Source organism: Microtus pennsylvanicus, chromosome 1, assembly GCF_037038515.1.
Source record: "Microtus pennsylvanicus isolate mMicPen1 chromosome 1, mMicPen1.hap1, whole genome shotgun sequence".
NCBI classification, from domain to species: Eukaryota; Metazoa; Chordata; class Mammalia; order Rodentia; family Cricetidae; genus Microtus; species Microtus pennsylvanicus.
Genome location: NC_134579.1, coordinates 76,659,470 through 76,666,821, shown reverse-complemented (window position 1 = coordinate 76,666,821; position 7,352 = coordinate 76,659,470). Strand labels below are relative to the sequence as shown.

Below are 7,352 nucleotides of genomic sequence, written 5' to 3'. Positions count from 1 at the left end.
ACCTTCTTTTGAGTGTAAGGCACTCTCCGGGCACCTCTGTCCACTTCCTACCTGGCCTATCCATAGAGCCACTACCTACAGCAATGAGAAAAGCTTGAAGCAAGGAGGCCACAGGAAGGTGAGAAGGAAGCTTAGAGCTCTCAGCCCACTGGGCACCACTGCAGCTCATGGAAAGAGAGCCCCATAGGCTCCTGTAGATGGAGCACCGGGGTCTGAGGGCTGGGACAATCTGCTCCTGATAATTTCTTGGGCAAGCAGAGTCTGGGCTTCCACAGTGATAAGCTGAAGGCTAGCTGGACTGCCTCTCCCTCCTGGCCCCCAAGCTTCATGGAGTCCTCGTTTTGGGAGTGAGTTGAAGTGAGATGAAAGGAAAATGACATCCCCTGCAAGAGGGAGCCTTGGGTGGGGTGGGAGAAGGGCAGGCAAAGCCTTCGACAGTGAGCAACAGGAAGCATGTGTTCAAGGAGCCAGGGCCTTGTTGAGCTTGCAGCTCAAAGTTGTGGGCCGTGGCCAGAGTCCACTCAAAATACGTGTGATGCTGGGGAAGGTTCTCAGGGAATGGAGAGACCACGGCCATTCCTGAACAGTGACCAACAGAAGGAACTCTGAATGCCTGGCCAGCCCCCTCTGTGTAGGTAGCCCCTACCTGCTGTGTTCCCAGTCCCCTCCTCCCAGCCCTCCCTGGTCCCCTGAGCCTTCCCTCAGATCCCAATATTATCATGTCAAAGATTAAAGTGATCCCAGCCATAGCCCTGGAGTCAGAGGCCTGTACTTCAGTGAGGCACCAGGCATGAGGGACAAGGCAGGGTGCAGTCTGGTGAGCACACCGAGAGAGCTGGGCACTCAGGCTCCAGGCCCCCCAAAAGCTTGAGGACTTCTGAGGCTCCAGAGCTCTGGCCTAAGGTGTAAAAGATGACATATTTTATTAGCTCCTTCAGTCCCATGACTGGGTTTTTCACAAGTCGGAGAACTTTGAGAGTGGGTAACCTCCAACACCCGCCCCCCCCCCCCCCACCTCGGCTAGTGGCAGAGAACACAGAATGAACCGGCGGCTCAGGGCAGCACTGGCTTTGAATTTCCTGTGCAGCTGGTGCATCTGTCTCACAAAGTACCACGCTTGAGGAGAAGAGATAGGAATGAGGATGTGGACAGCAGGAAGATAAAGGGCTTTTTCTCTTCCTCTCTCCCTCCCTTCCATCCTTCATCTTCTCCCTCCCTCCCTCCCTCCCTCCCTCCCTCCCTCCCTCCCTCCCTCCCTCTCTTTTCCTCTCTATTCCTCCTTCCCTCCTTTCAACCTGGATTAGACCCTTTAAAAAGCTGAAATGTAGGCCTGGGCAGTGGTGGCACATGCCTTTAACTCCAGCACCTGGGAAGCAGAGGCAGGGGAATCTCCGTGAGTTCAAGGCCAGCTTATCTATACTGCGAGTTCCAGGACAGCCAGGAATTTGTCACAGAGAGAAGCCCTATCTCAAAAACAAAACAAAACAAAATAACAACAACAATGACCCCACAAAAAAACCCAACCAAACAGCCAATCAACCAGACAAACCTGAAACGCAGTTTCCACTTCAGGGTGGCCGTTCTCATTGCCTCCTGTATCTGGGGTCAGAACTGCCCTCATATGTGGTACCAGGAATGTTAGTTCCCACATTGTGGAGTCTTGGAGAATAGGGTATGGAGGGGAAGGTGTACTCAGAGAATAGGGTATGGGGGGAAGGGCGGGGGGGGAAGGTGTATTCTCAGAGAATAGGGTATGGGGGGAAGGGCAGGGGGAAGGTGTATTCTCAGAGAATAGGGTATGGGGGGAAGGGCAGGGGGAAGGTGTATTCTCAGAGAATAGGGTATGGGGGGAAGGGCAGGGGGAAGGTGTATTCTCAGAGAATAGGGTATGGGGGGAAGGTGTATTCTCAGAGAATAGGGTATGGGGGGAAGGGCAGGGGGAAGGTGTATTCTCGGAGAATAGGGTATGGGGGGAAGGGCAGGGGGGAAGGTGTAGTCTCAGAGAATAGGGCATGGGGGAAGGGCATGGGGGGGTAGGTGAGGCCAAAGGTGAACCCAAATCGATGGGTTGTAGCCTCACCTGCAACAAGAGGAACCTTGCCACCAATGCTCAAGGTCCCCTCTGTGCATAGCTAGGGTGGCAATAGGAGGCGGGGATGCCTATGGTGGACCAGCCTTGCCCTTGGCCTCTCACAGTTCAGCCATCCTCAGGTATTCCCAGCCCTGTCTGCCTCTGTGCCTTTGCACAGGTGGTTCTGTCTGTCTGTGCCTGGCTCTTTTCAGTCTCTCGTTTAAAATATTTTTATCAATATTTGAGAACTTCATGTATGCATACAATGTTTGTTTAATTTTTGTTTAATTATACCCAGACCCACTCATCCCTCTAACTCCTGGATCCAACCCTCTCCTCCACAGTGGTCTCTTGTTTGAGATTTTTCTAGAATTCTCTTTTTTAAAGTGTGTGCATTTGTGTGTGTGTGTTTGCACGTGTGTGTCCCTGAATGTATGTATGTATACCACATGTGCATAGATGCTAGCAGAGACCAGAAGAAGGTGTCAGATTCCTTATCATCTTCCCAGTGTGTGCTAGGAACCAAGCTTATGTCTTTACTAGGTTCCGCTTCTGCACCATTCTGTTGTGTGGGAGTCTCGTCTCCTCACCGCTGGTCACACAGGTAACCATCATGGCCTCTGTCCTGGTCCATGTGCATAGACACTGGTGTAGTGACTGGTGAAGGTTCTTTCACTTGGGATACCTGTCTATGTCCATGGGTCAGCGCTGTGCCTGCTGGGCCTGGCTCTGAACTCTGTGCTATAGCATAGGGCTACAACCTGAAGAACAGTGCTGGAGTACAACCCAGTTTTCTTATGCTCCTTCCCATAGACAAGATTTCCTTCTTCTTTCCAGCCTGGCGCAGACACTGCCTGCTCACCAGCCCAGCCCTTTGTGCCTATGTGTTGCCATGGAGATGGGTCATTCACAAGCCTAGTACTTCAAGGCTTCCCACCTCTCCTGGTGGGCTAGGGAGTGAGTAGCTGGGATGATGGCCTGAGATTCCAGTGGAAGCTGCCTCCTCTCTCTGTCCAGTTGAATGCCACACCCCGCCAGGGCAAGTGTGTCACACCCAGGAATTCTCGCGCTGGCATGGGTGGCTGACTCCGAGTCCTACCTTAGGAACAGGTGTGCTTGTCCAGAGACATCCAAAGTGAACAGAACGAGGAAAACAGAAACATGGAGTCTTTGAGGGGCCTGGCTTTTTGGTCACCCTGCAGCCTGCGAAAGTACTTGACTCACAGGACACCGACAGGCAGCCAGCCGGGCAGCCACCCTTCCTTCCCTGGGTCCAAAGTGCCATCCCTATCCCAAACAGCTTCCTTCCGGGACTCTGAGTTCCAGGACATGGCCCCAGGGCTCTTGTCATCCTTCTTCCAGGCCCCAGAACCACATAGCTGACATGTGGGGGGTTGGGGTCAGCCGCACTGCCTAGGGACACCTAACCTGGCAACAGAGCTGTTGCTAGCCCCCTCCACGCGTCACGCATGTCGACACTGTCTCTGAGTCACCCGTCGAGAGCCTGGCAGGGTCTTTGTGGCTCCTCTACTTCCTCTCCATCCTGTGCATCTCTCATGGGTTTTATCTCCCCATGATCCACCCTTTAATCATCTCAACTCTCGGAACTAGAAAAATCTACAGCAGAATTTATGATTGCAGCTGGCCCCCTCCCTCACGTTCTAAGGTAGGAAGAGAGATGTGTCACCTTTTCCCAGTGGCCCTCAGGCCCGGTCTGGGACCACCCAGTCTCAGTTTTCTCCCTGGGGTGATGAAAGGGAGTATCTGTCCTCCCGCCAATGCCCTTGGCTGTCTTTGGGAACTGCTCCCAGGAACATTAAGTCTCTTTAGGGACATCTTTTTTTTTTTTTTTTGGTTTTTCGAGACAGGGTTTCTCTGTGGCTTTGGAGCCTGTCCTGGAACTAGCTCTTGTAGACCAGGCTGGTCTCGAACTCACAGAGATCCACCTGCCTCTGCCTCCCAAGTGCTAGGATTAAAGGCGTGTGCCACCACCGCCTGGCTTCTTTAGGGACATCTTGAGTCTTGCTCCCAGCCAGGAGTTCCCCAGTCCCAAGGCAGGCCTGCCATCCCACTGAGTCAAAGACTTCCTGAAAGTTCACTCAGAGGGAGTGGTCCTGCAGCATCTGAGCTCTATCCCAGTCCTTACCCATCCTAGACACCTGAGCAGCCAGACCCAGGGCGGGCTGTGCTCTGACCAGCTGCACAGAAGCAGACGTGGAAAGTCGGCAAGGAGCTACAGACTTTAGATCTGAGTGGATGTGTGTCCTCTGGACTAGCTCAGACTCTGGCTTCCCCAGGAGTAGAGTGTATCGGCCACCCACTCCCCAGCCTCTGCAGCATCCTTGGAGCCCCAAACTATGGGCCAAGTTGTCTCTTGTGTGAGATTCCAGCAGGCTTACATGGCCATGTCTGGAAGTCCAGAGACTGGAACTTACCCCTAAGCCCTAATAGGCCAATCCCGGAGGTTCCACCCACAGCCATTCAGAAGCAGAGCTGCATGCCTGCCCTCCCTTCCTGCACTTCCACAAACAAGCTGCCAGATGTTAACATCCTGTCATAGATGGGGCCCTAACTGGCCTCTCCTTGGGTCAGCCTAGATATGCTCCCATTGTCCTCATGGCTGCCCACACCTGTGAGGGTGACTAGTCTATCTAAAACACTCCAACCAAGAGTGCCAAGACCAGGCAGGGGTTCAGTTAGGGGAGGGAGTCTGACCCTGGCCTTTGTGGTCTTCAGATATCTCCACCATGCTCTGTTTTGTGCTGAAGAAACAGAATGAAGGCGGGAGTCTACACCGTAGCCTCACCTACGTGGCTGGATGTGAGGCTGCCCACGCTCAAGTCCTTGCCCTCCCAAGAGCTCAGATGAGGCCAATACTATGCATTTGCTGTCTGTGCATAATGGGGTTGACCTCAGCCAGGTTCCAGACACACAGGGACAGGTGGCAGCATGGAACCCAGCAGAACAGACACATGGATTAAACCCACCAGGTCTCTAACCACCAAGGAGAGTACTTCAGAGTACTTCAGGCTAGGGTTGGCGGCTCCCACAGGAGGAGTACAGGCAGGACTCAGGGACAATGGTCACCGACTGCCTGAGCTGGGGGCAAGAGCTGCCCCAGGCAGACTTGGGTAGGCTGTGCTTGGTATTGGTAATAAAGTCATCATTTTAAAATAAGCTTTTTTTGAGACTAGTTCTAGATTTGCAGCAAAGACAGTACAGAGAGCTCCCATATGCCACATAGCCAGTCTCCTGCTGTTAATACCGCACTCCTGCCATCTCTGATGAGCCAACACTGAGAATCCTAGCAACAAAATCATCCCTTCTCCAGATTCGCTTAGTTCTGACCCAAACTCTCTCTCTCTTTTTCTGTTCCACTCTCTGACTGTTGGTCCCAAACTCCCCAAGAACAGAGACAGATACATATTTGACTGGCTGGGCCTCCCACAGACACACTGTGACCCTTTCTCTGGGTTTTCCAGGGGCATCTCTGGGAGTCAGGCCTGCTGAGGGTGCTTTCCTTTCTCCGGAGGTACTGGAAACATCCTTCCAGGCTTGTTTCTTCATCTATGACATGAGTCTGGATCGCTACTGTGGCACCACCACCCTTGGCACCCTGAGGGGCTTACTTGTGCGTGATCCTGGGGCAGACACCCTTTCTCAGAAACCTGAGGCACCCACCATGGTGTCTCTTTTTCCTGCATTCAGATGGGACGAGGTTGGGGTGCAGGGCCTGCTCCCTCAAGGATGGTGACTTCTGCAAGTAAGAACTGTAAGTTATCATGCCTAGCTGTCACCTCCTATGCACACAGTCATCCTCCTGCCTCCAGATCAACCCCAGTTGAAAAGGTGACCTTTACCCAGAAAATCAAGGCACAGAATGGGCAGAGCCATGGACTGATGATGGTTCTGGAAGAGTGGCTTCCTACTGCTCAGGGTCTTGGACTCAGGCCAGCAGCTACCCAGCATTCAGGACTGTCAGGCATCTTATCTTTATATGGTAAAGTCTGTCTGTGCAGAAGGTCAGCCATAGGGTCAGGGCTGACCTCAGCCAGGCTCCAGACACACAGGAGCCGTGTGGAAGCCAGCAGGACAGCACGTGGATTGAGCTATGAGCAGCTCTAGTCCCCCCACAGGTGTCAGCCATCCCTCTGCTCTAAGTGCTAAGAACCCCTGCCTTCTCTGAACCCCCCCCTTGAGCCCCCTCTCCGGCCCACTCCATTTTCAAGAGTCTCCCTCACAGGGAGTAGGTCTCTCTCTATGGCGATCGGCCTTGTCACCTTGGATTGAAAACCACTTAAGGGATCAATGGAAAATTTCCTAGTCACCTGTGACACTTGTGGAGGTGTGTGGGTGTATTTGTGAGTATCTCCAGGGGGAATCCAACCGCAAGACTCTAGCCTAACTCGTGTGTTTAACCTGTGGCTGATGGGCCAGCACACACCCTAGGACAGCTAGGAATGTGGCCAACAAAATCTGTAAAGTTAGTTAAAACATTATGAGGTTTTATTTTGTTGTTCTGTTTTTGCTATTTTTGTGTGAACTTTGTAGATGACATCATGCTGTGATATTCACGAAGTAGACACGCCTGTGGGATGGATTCACGATTACTGGGAGGCGGTGAAAGGTATGAGGTGGGGCATGATGGGAGCATGATCTTACCCTGCCTGCTTCCTGTATCTCCTTTCTCCATCTCCTGTCCTTCATAAAATGACCTGTTCTGCATCGCTATTCCCTCCTTCCAGGAAAGATGAACCTTCTGAAACCCTGAGCCAACTTGAATCTTCACTCTTTTTAACTTCTGGTAGGGCTGGGGGTGTGGCTCAGTGATAGAGCATTTGCTTATCACACAAGAGGATCTGGGTTCAAACCCCAGCACCTCGAAAACAAAAATAAAGGCCATTTGTAGAGGCCCTACACAGTCCACACACCAGGCCTCAAGATCCTTGTTGTTACTAAAGCTGGAGTGCCAGAGTCAGATGTGATGGTGCGAGCTGTATCTTGGCACATGGGAGGCTGAGGCAGGAGGATTGCTGGGAGTTCAAAACCAGCCTGGGCTACCAAGTGAGATCTTGTCTCAACACACACACACACACACACCACATCATGAACACACTCACACATGTTGGTAGGTATCTTTGTCACAGCCTGTAAAAATAATACACCTCATTTCACTATCAGAGAAACGGAGGCTGGGAATACAGAGACACTAACCAGACATGTCTTTGGTAGCCTTCGGATTTCCTGGTCCCAGATGACACACGTGGGCTATGTCAGGAAG

General features: G+C 52.4%; 1 non-coding gene across 1 annotated transcript; it reads left to right on the top strand.

The window, feature by feature from the left end:
• Positions 1-6,883: 6,883 nt before the first annotated feature.
• Trnad-auc (transfer RNA aspartic acid (anticodon AUC)) lies at positions 6,884-6,955 on the top strand. The gene has a single exon. It is a non-coding gene; the product is annotated as a tRNA-Asp (tRNA).
• Positions 6,956-7,352: the final 397 nt, after the last annotated feature.